Source organism: Perognathus longimembris, unplaced genomic scaffold, assembly GCF_023159225.1.
Source record: "Perognathus longimembris pacificus isolate PPM17 unplaced genomic scaffold, ASM2315922v1 HiC_scaffold_5230, whole genome shotgun sequence".
Classification (NCBI taxonomy): Eukaryota; Metazoa; Chordata; class Mammalia; order Rodentia; family Heteromyidae; genus Perognathus; species Perognathus longimembris.
This window is the reverse complement of record NW_025960635.1, coordinates 1,214-19,999: the sequence shown is the minus strand read 5'-3', so window position 1 is coordinate 19,999 and position 18,786 is coordinate 1,214. Positions and strand designations below refer to the sequence as shown.

The window sequence follows — 18,786 nt, the reverse complement described above, 5'->3', positions numbered from 1 at the left end:
GAGTATACATTTATCACCGTGATGTCTTGATTCTGGATTTTTCCTTGTATTAATATGTAGTGTCCTTCTTTGTCTTTTTGACTTGATTTTAATGAAAAGTCCAGCTTGTCTGAGATCAGAATGGCTACACCTGCCGGTTTGGTAGGTGCGTTTGCTTGGTAGATCTTGCTCCATGCTTTCATTCGGAACCTGTTTTTTTCTCTTGCTGTAAGGTGGGTCTCTTGTAGGCAGCGATGTCAACTTTTTGTTTGGGGATCCATCCTGTCAGTCTGCTCCTCTCTATAGGAGAGTTTAAACCATTTATATTTAAAGAGATCAAGGATAAGGGTGTTCTTTCTCCTTCAATTTTCTTGTTGGGCTGTTTTTTCCTCTTTTTTTCTTTTTCTTGTCTTTAGTGAGCTGTTGTTTCTATTGGACTTTGACTATTGTATTTTCTTTCTGTTTCTGACTGTGTGTCTTGTACGATCTCTGTTGGGTGGGGCTCCCCTCTTAGAATTCGCTGTAGTGCTGGTTTTTTATTCACAGACTCCTTTAGCTCCTCTTTGGTGTGAAAAGATCTGGTTTTCCCTTCACATGTGAACTCCAATTTCGCTGGATATTTGATCCGAGGTTGCATATTTTTAGCCTGAAGTACTTGGATGGTGATTTTCCACTCACTTCGTACGTGGTAAGTTTGTGTGGATAGTTCAGCTGTTATTCGAATCCTCTTCCCATTGTAGAATTTGCTCAATAAGTACCATGTCACTCAATACCATTTTACAGATTTAGACCATAAGCTTCAGGGAGGCCAAGACTCCTCCTTGGGTCAGGAGCATCCTGGAGACGAGATGCAAATAGAAGCCCAGGAGAAACCCTCACGTCTGGCAAAAAGCCGTGTGCCACACGGTATTACCAGAGAGGCCAGAGAGCAAGGTGGCCCACCACACTGGCTTGCTATTTGGAACTTCTCCAGTTGGGTCCACAACTTTTCTCTCCACGTGTTTATTGTGCTGAATGGCAGAGATACAGACTTATCTGGATAGAAGGCGTTGGGCTTGTAAGAACTGCAGTGGATTTGGTGGCAAGTATGGTCATCACAGCACAACTCGTCATCGCTAAAACATGGAATCAACCTAGATGCCACTCAGTAGACGAGTGGATCCGGAAAATCTGGTACATATACATAATGGAATTCCATGCCTCTATCAGAAGGAATGACACTGCACCGTTTGTAAGGAAATGGGAGCACTTGGAAAAAATCATTCTAAATTAAGTGACCCAGACCCAAAGAAACATAAATCCTATGGTGTCCCTCATGGGGATTGGCTAGTACAGGAATAGGCCTGTCATGATTGAAGACCAGAATACCCAATATCTATACCCATAGGACCACATAAGACAATAGGAAGTGAAATGAACCCCACGCTATGGAAAGAAGAGTTTTACCTCTGCTGAAATTAGTCTCAAAACGCCATGTGAACTCGTAATACACTTTTTTTCTCTTTTTCCTTGTCTGTTTGTTTGACTGAGTGGCTTATCTAGTTTTGTTTCTCTTGCAGTCCCTTCCTGAGGCTGTACCCTCGCGACAACTGTACTACATACGAGTACCCTGGATAATGTGTGATATGCGTATTAGACCAGCGGAAGGTAGAGGGAATACCAAACTCAAGAGACCAAGAAGAAAAGGAAAACCATTCAAAATGCAACACTTAGAAACCATTTGGTGTAAACCAACTGCACAACTCTTGGGGGACAGGGAGAGGGAGAGGGGGAGGGGCAAATTAGGGAGGAGGTAACAAGTAGAACAAGAAATGTACTATCTGCCTATCCTATGAATCTGTTACCCCTCTGTATCACGCTTTGACAATAAAGATTAAAAAAAGAAATGCAATGTTGGCAAAGTCCTTTTATATACTGGTCTCGCACCTGAGCGTGTGGGGGTGGGGTTCCTAGCACCCCCTGGTGGTCACCATCACCAGGTACTCTGCACAGCTGCTTAGGCTTACAAGACTTCAGCCCTGAACTGAGCAGGCTCTACCAGCCAGTAGGGCTCAAGTGCAGACTTATCCTGAAGCATAGCTAGGAGTTCCCTTGTGTCCGTGCCCTGATGGACAGAGTTTTATACCCGTCACCTAGAACACAGGACCCAGTCCTCACTTCTCAAGTCTTGCCCACCTCACCTCCCAGCGGCTCCTATCCTGACCCAGGATTTCCATCTGTCACCTGACCAGGCCCCATGTCTGCCAGTGGTATCACCAGGCAGCAGGGGTCCTCACGGCTCCTGTCTCCTTCATCCTTGGCATGAGCAAAGGGGTTATGGAGAAGCTGATGATGGACACAGAGAAATCTGTTTATACCCTGAGTGTATGCAGGGGACAGACTGAGCATCCTAGAGGAATGACTTCCAACCCGGGCACTTTCCTGGTTCAACTCTTTGCCAGGGACTCTGGTGGAGACTCAGGTGCCACTGGAATCACAGGACCAGGGTGACCGGGTGGCCGCCTGCTGGCCAGTCTGGGATGCACTGGTGGGGAACGGACTGTGGCGTGCTGCCACCTCGTGGCGGCTTTTCGTTGCATCTGTGGAAGTTGAACCTGTAGCAAGTCTGGGTCTGGTCTGGGGGACATGCGGCTGAGAGGGAGATGTTCACAACAGAGCCAAGCTCAGCCCAGGAGTGGAGACAGGAGCTTCATAGACAAGTGCTAGAATAAAGGTTATTCTAGACACCAAGAGACCACGTGGAGTGCTGCTGGCTTCCTAGGCCTCTGCAGAGCCATGGCCTAGGCAAATTTCTAAAATCCTCAGGACACGGGTTCATGTGGGAGTTATGTCCACCTGACTCTTCCCATAAGGAGGTGAGGCTCTGACAGGCTTCAGCCAGCTCATCAGGTCCCTGCATAGCCTGGCTCTGTAATATATGGGGTTCTGCACACATTGCTCCCGTATTGCACACTGTTGCTGCAGGGAGATCCGATAAGCGGGTTCCAAGGGAACATGGCAGGCTGCCCACATTAACTCGACATGAAGCCAAAATCCCCCCTCTGCTCACCACCATTCCCTAGACTTGAGAATTCAAGTTCCTGCCCAAGGAGGTGGTGTGCAAAGTATAAAGCGCCACACACACTGCGAACATCTTGCACCAACGTTATCTTGGACATCGGTTTTGATTTGTGCCGATATTGGTGTTAGACCTCAGGACCTGGGTTCCATTCCTTGGCTTTTTCGCTCAAGGTTGGTGGTCTACCATTCTTGAGACACCACTCCATGTCTGTCTTCTTAGTGGTTAAGTGGAGATAGGGCCTCAAGGACTCTCCTTCCCAGGCCAATTTCAAGCGGAGACCCTCAGAGCTCAGCCATCTGAGAAGCAAGGATTACCTATATGAGCCACAGGTGCCTCGCCTTTTTTTATTTTTTATTTTTCAGTCAGTGATTCATGCCAACTTTGAAGCTGACGTGTGTCCTTCGCTGGTTACAGCAACCTGTGAGGAGTGGACTCTACCTCTGTACAACATGCTGTCTGGCCAACACAATGCTCAGGGCAGCGGAGCATCCTGAGGCTTTTGCTGGTGATTTCACCCTGCTCTGCCATGCATTGTGGTTCTCATTTGACCTGAAAGGCAGACAGTCCAGGAGACTGGCCTGTCTGCTCCTCCTGAGTCACCCGTGAGCACTTCATGGGGAGGGAGGGCGGAACCCTCACCCAGAGACTCCGGAGAGACGGAATCTCCAGCCATTTTGAGACCAAAAAATCGGCTGACTCCAAACATCCAGGGTAGAGCGAACCACCACTAGGGCCCCCGTCTAGAAAAACAACAACCACACCGGAAAAATAAAATAGCCCTGGTTTAATTCACTTTGATTTAGATCATTGTAAAATTCAACAATAAATAAGACATCAGGGGGCTCAGAGTGGCAAACTAGCTAAAGTCATTCAAAATACACCCAGCCCCTTCGACACTCGGCGGCAAAATAAACATGGGCAGAGAAAGCAAATTTTAATCACCACCAACCAACCAAAGGAGATGGCAGAGAAAGAAGAGAAATTGTTTAAATAACGTTGGCTTTGAAGGGGATTGTGATGAAGGTGTGCGCCACGCCCACCCTAGCACACACTATGGTTTAAAGCTCAGCCCTGGGCTGGGGATATAGCCTAGTGGCAAGAGTACCTGCCTCGGATACACGAGGCCCTAGGTTCAATTCCCCAGCACCACATATACAGAAAACGGCCAGAAGCGGCGCTGTGGCTCAGGTGGCGGAGTGCTAGCCTTGAGCGGGAAGAAGCCAGGGACAGTGCTCAGGCCCTGAGTCCAAGGCCCAGGACTGGCCAAAAAAACAAACAAACAAACAAACAGAAAAGCTCAGCCATGCTCAGGGCACTGGTCAGGGGGAGCCAAGAGTGAGGAATCATTGTGACCTTTACCCTGGAAGGGAAAGGAGGCTTGGGAGCAGACTGGCCGCTTGGTCACAGGATTAGGTGGCCCCATGCATCGCAAGGGGTCACCTAGGCCCCCAAATCAGAGGCCCAGGATGGAAACAATGACCTCCAGAGCTCTGGATGGTAGCACCTGGTCCCGGAGAGCATGTAGCCCGTGTCCAGACCGCCGCAGCAGCTCCCTGGCCCCTGGGCTCTCCAGGAGGAAGCTTTCCTGTCGTATGGCCAGGCAATGGAAGGCAATACTTCCCATGCTCCTTGTTTTGGGGGAACTGGATCCAACGTCACCTCCCAGCAGATGACAGCGTCCACTCTGAGCCAGGGTTGCAATGCTTACTGATGCATTTCATTCCAGCAACATAGACTGGCTTTTATGCAGCAGAGCACCCATTTCTAAAGTGATGAGACCCAGGTGGTGCTGGGGAGAGGAGATGATGGCCTAGCTGCCAGAGGACTGAGGACGGGCTGAGCTGGGTCTGAAGCGAGCCTGAGCCACGAGCCCTTGGGTGATTCAGACAGAGCCAACCCCTGCCTTGCTTTGGATCAAGCACTTTGATTCATGCTGTCTGTCACCACTGGCTCTCAGAATAAGCAGTCACCCGCCTGGACCGTGTTTCTAGCACGTGAGATGGACAGTGGTCTTGTGGGATGGGGGCATCTCACTGGAACATCCTCGTGAGGAGGGACAGGAGGCAGCGGCGGACACCACACAAGCAATCCGGCAGCACGGGCTCAGATGCAGCCACCGCCTCCCCTCTGGGATCCATTCTCTCCTCGGTGCAACCCGGCCCCTGCCTCCCGTCCTGCCCAGTCTTGGCCCTGGCAGAAGGGCTCGGGGTGTGCAGAGCTCCCCAGCGGGCTCTGGCTGGGGAAGTCCAGTGGTATGGTCCAGATCAAAGACCTCACCATGATTCGGCAACTAGGATTCTTCAATCTGGGAAGTCTGCAAATCTGAAGCAGGTTTGTATTGGAGCAAACAGAAACCACTGGGCTCTGAATCTTTGAGAATCTAAAAAAAACTCTAACAACAGTGCTCTGGTTCAGACCAGGAGGAGACAACGACCCTGGTGAACATGGTCTATGGCCTAAAGCCACGGGTGGCCCCTGACCCATGCCTTCTCCAAGCCTGCCATCCTTCCCTTGGACCTGCAGGGGAGGAAGTGGCGAAAGCAACCCCAAAAACGTGCTTCTGCTGTCAGTGGAGGTGGTGGCCACTGCCCAGTGCCTACCTCCCCTCCTCCAGCCCAGCCCAGAGGCCCCCAGCCCACAGGAGGAGGCCTGCCTGTGGGGAGACAGAAAAACAGAAAGGACGCTGCAACTCATGCTTGTAATGGAAGCTACTCAGGAGGGTGAGATCAGCGGACTGTGCCAGCCTGGGAAGTCTGTGAGACTCTTCTCTCCAAAAAAGAAGAGACAAGTAGAAAGAAGAAGAAATAGGACAGACAAATAAAAATCCCGAAGCAGAGCTGTGGCTCAAGTACTAAAGCACTCGCCTTGGGCAAAGGCTACTGGTCAATGCCTAGGCCCTGAATTTAAGCCTCAGTAGTAGCCGAATGTGAGAGATGGGTAGAGGGAGGAAAGGAAGGGAAGAAGAAAAGAAGGAAGGAAGGAATGAAGGAAGGAAGGAAGGAAGGAAGGAAGGAAGGAAGGAAGGAAGGAGGAAGGAAGGAAGGAAGGAAGGAAGTGGTTGGACGAAGGAAAAAGGAAGGAAGGAAGAAAGGAAGGAAGGAAGGAAGGAAGGAAGGAAGGAAGGAAGGAAGGAAGGAAGGAGGAAGGATACTGAGAAGCACAAGCTTGTGAAAAGATCATTTCCCAAACTCCAGGGCCTGCACCCCAGCATGCCCCACAAGCTCCAAGTCCCCAGACATCTGTGTAAGGACCCTGGGGAGAGAGGCTTCCTCTTTGCTCCCCACTCCACACATTAAAGCTTAATGAAACGCCAGTAGCAGCAGAACCATCGCACGCACATGATTTCAGCTGAATTTGTTTAAAATACCAATAAATAATCAGGAAGGCACCAGAGGGGAGGGGAGCAGAGCAGACAGGAAGGAATGAGGAGATGTAGTGAGGTATGTAGACAGCCAGTCACCATTTCCTGGTTGTTCCCACTCTGACCCCAGTATACCATGAGGTGGCCCCTACCTGGCCTAGAGCTAGGGCCCTAGCAGGCACGGGTGCTTGTGTAGCTTTGAAGGGTCACACACAGCAAACTCAACACCAAACAGGGGCCTTCTCAGAAGATGGCGTAGGAGCAGCAGAGCCCTCCGACATCGCAATTTTACCACTCCAGAGACATTTTCAGTGTTAGAAGACAGCCCAGTAAGTAATAACATTGCAGGGATTCTGGTCAGGACGAAAACATCGACTTTGCTGGCCTGAAAACACAGATTTGAACTCCATGCCACATTCTGCTGCCATGCCAGTGCTGGTGCCTGCACAGTGCCCCACACCGTCCGCACCTAAAGCACACAGCAGCGACCAGGAGGAATGCATCCAGCTGGCAGCAGCAAATCACAGGCTGAGCATGGACAGCCTGAAATGCAGAGGAAGCGTGAGTAACACACAAAAGACATTCTAACACGTGCCCAAGAGCAGCTTCTGGAAGACAGCCCTTCCCCCACTGCCAGAACAAAGCGTCATATTTGACACTGGCATAGGGTCAGACCAGACTGGAACTAAAGCAGGCCTGGGGAAAGCGAGGACAAAGGGGCCATCTTTGAAAAGGGCAAGAGGGACTGACCAGTGAGAGCCAGCTCCGCCCAGGAGAATGAACCCTGCCCAGACCAGGGCTCACACACTCAGGTGAACTCAGCCAGATGTGCCCTGCCCTCCAGAATTCCTAAATTAAAACCAAAAGCGGGGAGCAGCTGCTGTCACAATGAACAACCAAATGGGAAAACAAATGTTTCCCGAGACAGAAAAACAGTCCCATCCCAGATGAAGCCAATTCCCAGCCCGAAATGGAGCTGAATTGCATAGCCATCTCTGGCCAGGAGGCCGCCCCGCCCAGAAGGGAGGAGCCTCCCCCAGGCAAGCAACTGTCAGCTGGGTAAACCAGGCCAGGGTTGGCCCGCCCTGCTGAGTCCACAGCCTATTCAGAGCCAGGCGTTAAATTTTTTAACCTTTTTTTTTTTTTTTTTAATTTTTTGCAATTTGGAAATGTGGTTGGGTTTTAACTTTCCATTTTTACCTCTTTTTTTCTTTTCAAGTTTTTGTGTTTGTGGTTGTTGTTCGATTTTCTGGCGTTTATTTTTAAATGATTTTTCTCTGTTTTGTGCATTTGTCTTCCAGTATTTTTTCTTTATTTCTCTCTTCACATTCTCTTTCTTTAAAAATTACTTTCTTATGAATAACACCTCCACTCTTTTCTGCTAATTCTCCATTTTCTCTAATTTTAACCTTGTTCTTTCTACTGATTCTACTGTCACCACATTTCCGCGTCACTGACACTAAACTAAAATTATCAACCTCCCCATACATTTTACTCTATTCTCTTTACTACCTCTAACTTACCCTCCTGACTTACTTCCAGGACCTCCAGATTCCATTGACCCCTGGTTATTGGATAGAAGGTATCCCTGCTCAATCTGAGTGAATCAAAGGGCTTCAAAGACAAAGCCAACCCATCCAAAAAGAACTTAATATAAGATCAAAAATTACTCATAGGGTTGTAACAGTAAATAAGTAACTACTGAATACACGGCTCAGGATTGGTTGTTATATCAAAGTTGTATTCTTTAGGAACACCAAATCTAATTGTATATATGGGTATACAAGGTATCTGTATATAATTGTGAACTTCTACGATATATACAACAGTGCTTGGTAAGGTCTGCTTTGGGTCTTAAACAGTGCTCACATGTGCTTGTAGATTGGCATTCCCAGTCCAAATGGGCAGAAGAAACACAAGAAAGATGGCAAACAATGGAGTCTCATCTCCCACTCAAAACAAACAGGAAGCAGAGCAGTCAATCAAAGACATAGAAGAGAACCCTCAAAATGATCTACAAAGTCTACTGATAAAAATTATAACTGAAAAGTTTGAATCTCTTCATTCATCTATACTAGAGCGTGAGGATTCAAAGCAAAAATTAATGGAGAATTTCATGGCCTCCACAAATAGAAAGATAAATGAACTAAAAGAGTCAAAAGAAAAGATAGTCACCCAGCTAAAAGATTTGAGAGACAGCACTCAAAAAAAAGTTAATGAAGTTAATGAAGTAAAGAAGTCCATGCAGGACCTAAGAGCAAGGACATGGAAATCAGCAGGAAAGACCAGTCAGAAGGAAAAGAGATTCAAAATCAAGTAGCTAGCCTACAGTCCCGACTAACTGAAGCAAAGGATTGAATCTCAGGAGCTGAAGATTCCCTAGAATCTATGGAGAAAGATAAAAAATCAATACAACTCTATTCCAATGAAGAAGGACATGGGAAAACCCAGCCAACATCAGAACACACCCTAACTAGGGGGTCTGGGAGGGAAGGGGAAAAGATCAGTGTTGATGGCCCACACCTGTGGGCTCAGCCTAGGGCAGGCAGAGACAACAGGTTCCCCTGGTCAAGGCCAATCTCACCTTCCCCAGAGACCCTGGCTCTAGCAATTCTTAACTGGCACTGTTTAATCTCAAGGCCAATCTGAACTTCCCCCAGAGACCTTGGCTCTAGCAATTCTTGACTATCACTGTTTAATATCTAGACCTTCCACCTTGGTTCAGGGAAATACTGCCAAGTATCCTCTCCATAACAACCTTTGTGAGAGCTCAGTTTCCAATCAATTTTAAGCCATCTATCTATCTATCTATCTATCTATCTATCTATCTATCTATCTAATCTATCTCTAGTCACTTGTTCTGATATTTTCAAACTATGCAGGTATTTCTGTTATTAATACCATCATCTCTTTACTTCCTCTGTGATAATTCGAAAAAAACCTCTTGTTTCAAGTCTGCCAACAGTGTTATATTTTCTTCCTTTGGTGTCATTCTCTTCTGAGCCTTCTTTGTACCTTCATGTGTGTCGTATCATGTCTTTTTATCACCCTAGATCTCAGTTCACCTTCGCAATACACGGAGGCATCCCTGAGAAATGCCAAATCTTCTCTTTATCTTATTCTCAATCAGTTTGTCTACCTGTAGAAAAAAGAAAACTGGACATTAACTTGGAATTTCATTTCCACATCATGATAAGAACAATAAATGCCAGGCCTCATCTATGACCTGCACACACACCCCTGCTCTGTACTTTCATTGACCACACGTAGCACACATTGCCATATCTCTCATTCCCTCTGAATGGTGTATTATTCACTACAGTCCTTTTGTGGTTCAGTGTAGGTGCACTTCCACTTCCGTCTTTAGTAGTTAAAAGAATGCTGATGGTATTGGTGCTGAAGAAGACCCTCATGGGATAATAGTTCTCTTTTCCTCCAGTTTTGGGTGTTGATTTAGAATGCATGTTTTTTCAAGAGTCAAACTGGGCACTGGTAATTTGTATCCAAGTCAGTAGCTACTTTTAAATGTATACCTTTTTGAGAAGCACTTGGTTTTTAATCATTTGAAAATTCGTGGTACTCATGAGTTACAAGGTAATTAAATTTTATAGTATAATTGTTCGGTTGTAGGTATTTTGACTAACGTATATACATATGTAAGCAACAGAACCTAAGGCCCCGCTTCTATGGCTGTTTTCTGAATACGTTTCCTTATAGTGAATTGGACTGAGTATTTGTTTTGCTGGTGAAAGGTTCCCTCATTTTCTTAACATAGGATGATCTCTATGGGGCAGTTCAAAATATCATGGCTAACCACTGGGTGTCTGTCCCCAGCCACAGGGCAGTGGGAGTGGTCGCTTGGTGATGGTGAGGGCCTTCGTCTGCTCCTCTGTGGCATCCTACTGGGGCCTCCTCTCCTGACTTCTTCCTTGGCTTTGCACCCAGCAGTCTATTCTGGTTGTCTATAGTTATGCAACATGCCTCCCCGAACACTCTGGAACTCAGAGCAACCATTCTAATTGACCCAGGACACAAGCGTGCAACCAAGTAGGTCCTGACACGGTGGCACAGATCTGTTCCACAGGATGTAGGCTGGGGCCACTCAGCTGGGGCTCTTCCAACATGGCGCACTCACAAGGCTGACAAGGTGTGTTGGCCTTGGTTTCTGTCCACATGGGCATCTCCATGGGACTCCTTAAGCTTCCTATGCACCAGGGAGATGGGAACTGGAAGCTTCCAGACTCCTAAGTCCTGGCATTTGTGGCCCAGTTACTGCTACCATTTTGTATTGGCCATTGAGTTCCAGTGTTTGACCAGATTCAAGGAGGGTGGACGCCCTTCACCACGGTGATGTCGACCAGGCTGGGGCAGGCTGTCTTTAATCCTCATCTTGTCTCAGAGGACATGACCAGAGCCAGATTCTTGTGCTTTTGTGGCAGGTCTTGCTCCCTTCCACATGTGTGCTGGACCAAGAAATGTCAGAGACAATAGAGAAGTCTGAGAGTCAGTAGAGGAGCCCTAGATTGTTGAGGCTCGGAGCCAGGTGGTAGTAAGGGGCAACTGCCTTCTTTGTGGTAGCTGTTGGGCTGTTATGTGGCATTATGCAGCATTGTGATAATAGCTGACAGATACACCGAAGCCTGGGTAGAAGATAGTTTAATTTGTAGTGCTGCTAATTAATAATTAGTACAATATCAGTAAGATATTGTAAACTAGGAGTAATTCATATTACTTTGGTATTACCCGATTGAAATAGAATAAGGTCCTAATCTAGGCCTGGTAGATGAGTCTAGGGGAGGGAGTTACTGGGTGGAAGGGTAGAAAGGGTGGAGGGGAAAGGCCAAGGGAGAAAGGATACCAGGAAACAGGCTTAGTATTGGAAGCTGCTTGCATCTGGGTCTTCACATTGCAGCATGAGCCTTGTTCATTCTGCCTGACACACAGCCAAACCTACTCTTTGTTCTTGGCTGACTAGTTATGAACTGTGTGTAGCCATGCACACAGAAAGGACTCAGGACAAGGTACTGCTACTTTGCTCAATAACTACCATGTCACTCAATACCCTTTTACAGATTTAGACCATAAGCTTCACAGAGGCCAAGACTCCTCCTCGGGTCAGGAGCATCCTGGAGAAGAGACGCAAATAGAAGCCCAGGAGAAACCCTCAGGTCTGGCAAAAAGCCGTGTGCCACACGGTATTACCAGAGAGGCCACAGAGCAAGGAGGCCCAGCCACACTGGCTTGCTATTTGGAACATCTCCAGTTGGGTCCAGACCTTTTCTCTCCACCTATTTATTGTGCTGAATGGCAGAGATACAGACCTATCTGGAAGGAAGGCGTTGGGTTTCTAAGAACTGCAGTGTATTTGGTGGCAACTAGGTTCATTGCAGCACAACTCGTCATCGCTGAAACATGGAACCAACCTAGATGCCCCTCAGTAGATGAGTGGATCCGGAAATTGTGGTACATATACACAATGGCATTGTATGCCTCCATCAGAAGGAACGACACTACCATTCGTAAGGAAATGGAAGGACTTGGAAAAAATCATTCTAATGGAAGTGACCCAGACCCAAAAAATCATGGACTCTATGGTCGCCTTCATAGGGAATAGCAAGTACATAATAGGCCAGGCATGATAGAAGACCAAAATACCAGAATAGCTACACCCATAGGGATATATTAGAAGATGCCAAGTGAAATGAACCCCACGTTACGGAAACAAGAGTTATACCACTTTTTTCATTACTCTCAGCATGCCATGTGAACTCGTAGTATCCTTCCTTTTTTTTTCTCTCTTTTTCCTTGTCTGTTTGTTTGACTCAGTGGTTTGTCTAGTTTTGTTTCCCTTGCTGTGGCTGTACCCTTTCAACCACTGTACTACATCCAAGTACCCTGGATATTGTCTATATGGGTAATAAAACGGTGGAAGGGAGAGGCAATTCCAAAATCGAGAAACAAAGAATAAAAGGACAAACCCTTCAACATGCAACACTTAGAAGCCATTTGAGATGTGTGGACTGTGGATCAAAGCCAGCCTGGGAAACCTGTGAGACTCTTATCTCCAAAAAGAAGAGGTAAATCAAAAGAAGAAGTAACAGAAGAGACAAATAAAAAGCCTTAGAAGCAGAGCTGTGGCTCAAGCAGTAAAGCATACGCCTTGAGCAAAAGGCTACAGGTCAGTGCCAAGGCACTGAGTTCAAGCCCCAGTACTGGCAGAAAGTGAGAGATGGGTAGAGGGAGGGAAGGGAGGGAAGAAGGATGGAAGGAAGGAAGAAAGGAAGGAAGGAAGGAACAAAGGATGGAAGGAAGGAAGGAAGGAAGGAAGGAAGGAAGGAAGGAAGGAAGGAAGGAAGGACTGAGCAAATAGAAGCTTGTGAAAAGATCATTTCCCAAACTCCAGGGCCTGCACCCCAGCATGCCCCCGAAGCGCCAAGATCCCAGACACCCGTGTAAGGACCCTGGGGAGAGGGGCTTCCTGTTGCTCCCCACTCTACACGTTGAAGCTTAACGAAACGCCAGGAGCAGCAGAAACATCACATGCACATGATTTCAGCAAAATTTGTTTAAAACACCAATAAATAATCACGAAGGCAACAGAGGGGAGGGGAGGGGACGGGAGGGGAGCTGAGCAGAGCAGAGGAGAGCAGAGAGGAAGGAGTGAGGAGATGAGGTATGTAGACAGCCAGTCACCATTTCTTGGGTGTCCCAACTCGGATCCCCAAGATACCACTGAAGTGGCCCCTACCTGGCTCAGAGCTGGGGCCCTACCTGGCAGGGGAGCTCGGGTAGCTTTGGAGGGTCACAGACACCAAACTGGACAGTGCGTCCACCCCCACGGAGGACAGACACGCCTTGGGTTGACACCTCAATCCCAGCTTTGTTCCAACTCCAAAACTGGCTCAGAAATCTGGAAAAAGGACACCTGCTATTCAGCAAAAGTTGGGGTGCTGGTGGGTCTTCCCTTTCTGGAGTTGGAGCTTGGGCCTCCCTTCAGCCATGGCATGCATGTCTTCCCCAAGTTCAAAGGCACATGAAGTGGGCATGCATGCTCTGGGAGACTACCGCAAAAAGAGACGCACAGGAAAGGGGCTGTTGCTCCAGTCAGAGACACGTGGCCACAATCCTCCATTATATCCAGTTGGGTCCAGACCTTTTCAATCCACCTGTTTATTGCGCTGAATGGCAGAGATACCATCCTATCTGGAGAAAAAGGCGTTGGGCTGGTAAGAACTGCAGTGGGTTTGGTGGCAACTATGTTCATCATAGCACGAACTGTCATCCCTAAAACATGGAACCAACCTAGATGCCTTTCAGGAGATGAGTGGATCCGGAAAATGTGGTACATATAAAGAATGGAATTTATGCCTCCATCAAAAAGAACGACTCTGCACCATTTGTAAGGAAATGGAAGCAATTGGAAAAAAATCACACTAAGTGAAGTGACCCAGACCCAAAGAAACATAAACCCTATGGTGTCCCTCATAGGGAATAGCTAGTACAAGAATAGGCCAGTCATGATAGAAGACCAAAATACCCCAATATCTACACCCATAGGACCATATAAGAAGATGCCAAGTGACATGAACCCCACGTTAGGGACACAAGAGTTATACCACTGTTGTAATTATTCTCAACATGCCATGTCAACTCATACTACTTTTTTTTCCCTGTTTCCTTGTCTGTTTGTTTTACTGAGTGGATTGTCTAGTTTTTTTTTTCTCTTGCTGTGGATGTACCCTTGCTACCAGTGTATTACGTCTGAGTACCCTGGATATTGTCTATGTGGGTAATAAAATGGGGTAAGGGAGAGGGAATACCAAAATTGAGAGACAAGGAACAAAAGGACAAACCATTCTAAATGCAGCACCTAGAAACCATTTGGTGTCAACCAACTGCACAACTCTTGGGGGACAGGGGAGGGGGAGGGGGAAATGAGGGAGAAGTTAACAAGTAGGACAAGAAATATACTCACTGCATTTCCTATGAATCTGTAATCCCTCTGTATCACACTTTGACAATAAAGGGAAACACAAAGAATTGCAGTGGAAGCAAAGTCCTTATACAGACTGCCCTTGCACCTGAGCAAGGCGGCCGGGGGCTCCTAGCGCCCCCTGGTGGTCACCACCATCAGGTACTCTGCCCTGCTGCCTAGGCCTAGAAGAATTCAGCCATGAACTGAGCCAACTCTACCAGCCAGTAGGGTTCAAAAGCAGACTTTAACCTGAATCATAGCTGGGATTTCCCTTGTCTCCATGCCCGGAGGGACAGAGTTCTTATACCCATCACCTAGAACACATGACCCAGTCCTCACTTCTCAAGTTTTGCTGACCACCACCTCACCTCCCAGCGGCTCCTATCCTCACCCAGGATTTCCATCTGTCGCCTGACCAGGCCTCATATCTGCCAGTGGTGTCACCAGGCAGCAGGGGTCCGCAGGGCTCCCGTGCCCTTCCTCCTCGGCCTGAGCAAAGGGGTTACAGAGAAGCTGATTATGGACACAGAGAAATATGTTATACCCTGAGTGTAGGCAGGAGATAGACTGAGCATCCTAGAGGAATGACTTCCGACCCATGCACATTTTTGGTTCAACTCTTTGCCAGGGACTCTGGTGGAGACCCGGGTGCCTCTGAAAGCACAGGACCAGGGTGACCGGGTGGCTGCCTGCTGTCCAGTCTGTTAGGCTCTAGCGGGGAAATCACTGTGGCATGCTGCCACCTGGTGGCAGCTTCATGTTGCAGCTGTGGAAGGTGAACCTGTAGCAAGTCTGGGTCTTGTCTGGGGACATGCGGCAGAGAGGGAGATGTTCACAACAGAGCAAAGCTCGGCCCAGGAGTGGAGACAGGAGCTTCATAGAGAAGTGCTAGAAGAAAGGGAATTCCAGACACCAAGAGACCACGTGGAGTGCTGGGAGCTTCCTGGGGACCTGAACCCCTGAAGAGCCATGGTGTAGGTAAACTCCTAGCATCCTCAAGACATGTGTTTATGTGGGAGTTATGTCATCCTGATTTTTCCCATAAGGAGTTGAGGCTCCAACAGGCCTCATCCACCTCATCAGACCCCTGGATAGCCCGGCTCCGTGATATATGGGGTTCTGCACACATTGCTCCCGGATTGCACACTTTTGCTTCAGGGAGACCTGTTAAGTGGGTTCCAAGGGAACATGGCAGGCTGAGGACACTAACTCGACAGGAAGCCTAAACCCAGCCTCTGCTCACCACCATTCCTTAGCCTTGGAATAAATCCAGCACCCATTTATGCTAAAAGTCCTGGAAAAACTGGGATTCCAGAGAACACTCCTGAATATAATAAAGGCAGTCTATGACAAATCAAAAGCAAGCATAATTCTAAATGGTGAAAAACTGAAGCCATTTCCTTTAAAATTGGGAGCAAGACAGGGATGTCCACTCTCCCCCTTCTCTTCAACATAGTGCTAGAATTCCTAGCCACAGCAATTAGGCAAGAAGAAAATATAAACGGGATCCAAATAGGAAAAGATGAAGTTAAACTTTCTCTCTTCGCAGACGACATGATCCTATACCTAAAGGGCCCCATAGACTCTACTCCCAAGCTACTAGAGCTGATCCAAAACTTTGGCAAAGTTGCAGGATATAAAATAAACCCTCAAAAATCAATGGCATTTCTATATGCTAATGACCCAAACGCCAAGGCTGAAGTCAGGAAAGCAACTCCTGTTGCAATAGCCTCAAAAAACATAAAATACATAGGAATAACCTTAACCAAAGAAGTGAAAGACCTCTATAATGAGAATGTTAAAAACGTGAAAAATGACATTAAGGCAGAACTAAGGAAATGGAAACACCACCCATGCTCCTGGATTGGGAGGATTAATATAATCAAAATAGCAATGATGCCAAAGGGTATCTACAAATTCAATGCAATACCCATTAATATCCCAACACCACTTTTTTTTAAATGAAATAGAGTAAGCAATCCAGAAATTCATATGCAACAATAAAAGATCTGAATAGCAAAACAATTCTAACCAGAAAGAACAGTGCTGGAGGAATTACAATACCAAACTTCAAGTTGTATTATAAAGCTATACTAATAAAAACAGCTTGGCATTGGTACTGGAACAGGCCTGAAGACCAATGGAACAAAATTGAAGACCCAGAAATGAACTCACAGTCTATGCCTACGTAATCTTTGATAAAGGAGCTAAAAAAAATAGTCTGGAAGAAAGATAGCCTCTTTAACAAATGGTGCTGCCAGAACTGGTTCAACACCTGCAACAAACTAAAACTAGATCCTTATATATCACCCTGCACCAAAATCAATTTCAAATGCACCAAAGACCTCGAAATTAAAACACATACCCTGAAAACACTAAAGGAAGGAGTAGGAGAAAGACACGGGCTTCTTAGCACAGGACGGAGCTTCCTCAACAAACACCCACATATGCGACAAATCAAAGAAAGGATGGACAAATGGGACTGCATCAAACGGCAGAGCTTCTGCAGGGCAAAGGACATAACTCGCAAGATAAACAGAAAGCCCACAGATTGGGAAAAGATCTTTACCACCTATATAATGGACAAATGCTTCATATCTAAAATATATGCAGAACTAGACAAATTACATTCCTCCAAAACAAAACCGCAAAGAACCAATAGCCCTCTCAACAAGTGGGCTAAAGACTTCAAAAGGGACTTCTCTGATGAGGAAATGAGAATGACCAAGAGACATATGAAAAAGTGCTTTACATCACTGGCCATAAAAGAAATGCAAATCAAAACCACATTGAGATTCCATCTCACCCCAGTAAGAACGTCCTATAAACAGAAAACTAACAATAACAAATATTGAAAGGGATGTGGCAAAAAGGGAACCCTACTTCATTTTGGGTGGTAATGTAAACTGGTTCAGCCACTCTGGAAAGCAGTATGGAGATTCCTAGCAAGGCGAAACATAGAGCGCCCCTATGACCCAGCAGCCCCACGTTTGGACATCTACACAAAAGACCACAAACAAGAACACACTAAAGCCACCAGCACAACAATGATCATTGCAGCACAGTTTGTCATAGCTAGAATTTGGAACCAACCCAGAGGCCCCTCAGTAGACGAATGGATCAGGAAAATGTGGTACATATACACAGTGGAATTTTATGCCTCTATCAGAAAGAATGACATTGCCCCATTCTTAAGGAAATGGAAGGACTTGCAATAAAATTATATGAAGTGATGTGAGGCAGACCCAAAGAAACATGGAGTCTATTGTCTACCTCATAGGGAACAATTAGCACAGGTTTAGGCTAGTCACAGCAGAGGCTCACAAGAGCCCAATAGCTATGCCCTTATGAACACATAAGATGATGGTAAGTGAAAAGAACTCCATGTTATGGAAACGACTGTTATATTACTGTTGTCATTATATTCAACATGCAATGTGAAACCGTACCTTCTATTATTGATGATCCTCTTGTAACCCCTTCCTGTGGAGGTTGTACCTGCACTATCTCTGTATCTTATCTGAGTACATTGGAAACCGTGTATACTGGTATGAGAACTAGGAAACTGAAAGGGAATACCAAAATCAAGAGACATAGGGTAAAAAGACAAATGATTACAAATGCAATACTTGCAAAACTGTATAAATCTACTGGTATAAATCTACTTGGTATAAATCTACTGAACAACTCATGGGGAAAAAAGAAAGTGGGAGGGGGAAGGGGGAATGAGAGAGGAGGTAACAAACAGTTCAAGAAATGTATCCAATGCCCAACGTATGAAACTGTAACCTCCCTGTGTATCAGAATGACAATAAAAATTTTAAAAAAAGAAAAACACCATACACGCCGGAACAATAAAATATCTCTGTTTTAATTCACTTTGATTCAGATCATTGTAAATATTCAACAATAAATACACTAGCAGGGTTTGAGAGTGGCAAACTAGCTGAAGTCATTGAAAATACAGCCAGACCCATCGACACTCGGCAGCGAAATAAACATGAGGAGAGAAAGCAAATTTTAAATCACCACAAACCAACCAAAGGAGACGGCAGAGAAAGAAGAGAAACTATTCAATGAACTTTGGCTTTGAAGGGGATTGTGCTGAAGGTGTGTGCCACGCCCACCCTAGCACACACGAAGGTTTAAAGCTCAGCCCTGCTCAGGGCCCTGGGCAGGGGGCAGCCAAGAGTGAGGAATCGTCCTGACCTTTACCCTGGAAAGAAAAGGAGGCTTGGGAGCAGGCTGGCCACTTGGTCACAATGTTAAGCAGCCCCATGCATGGCAAGGGGTAACCTAGGCCCCCAAATCAGGGCCCAGGAGGACACAATGACCAGAGCTCTGGAGGGTGGCAGCGGGTCATGGAGAGCACGTAGCCAGCGTCCAGCCCTCCGCAGCTGCTCCCTGGCC

General features: G+C 46.7%; 2 long non-coding RNA genes across 2 annotated transcripts in view; one reads left to right on the top strand and one right to left on the bottom strand.

Moving 5' to 3' along the window:
* LOC125345032 overlaps positions 1-8,852 on the bottom strand; it is a 20,033-nt gene extending 11,181 nt beyond the window's left edge. Inside the window, exons 1-2 of the long non-coding RNA XR_007209692.1 lie at positions 8,839-8,852; positions 5,158-5,184 (exon numbers count right to left, since the gene is read on the bottom strand). This is a non-coding gene — a long non-coding RNA (uncharacterized LOC125345032). The remainder of the gene's footprint in view (positions 1-5,157; positions 5,185-8,838) is intronic.
* Positions 4,469-18,786, top strand: LOC125345033. The gene is made up of 3 exons (XR_007209693.1): positions 4,469-4,537; positions 8,953-8,959; positions 18,732-18,786. It is a non-coding gene; the product is annotated as an uncharacterized LOC125345033 (long non-coding RNA).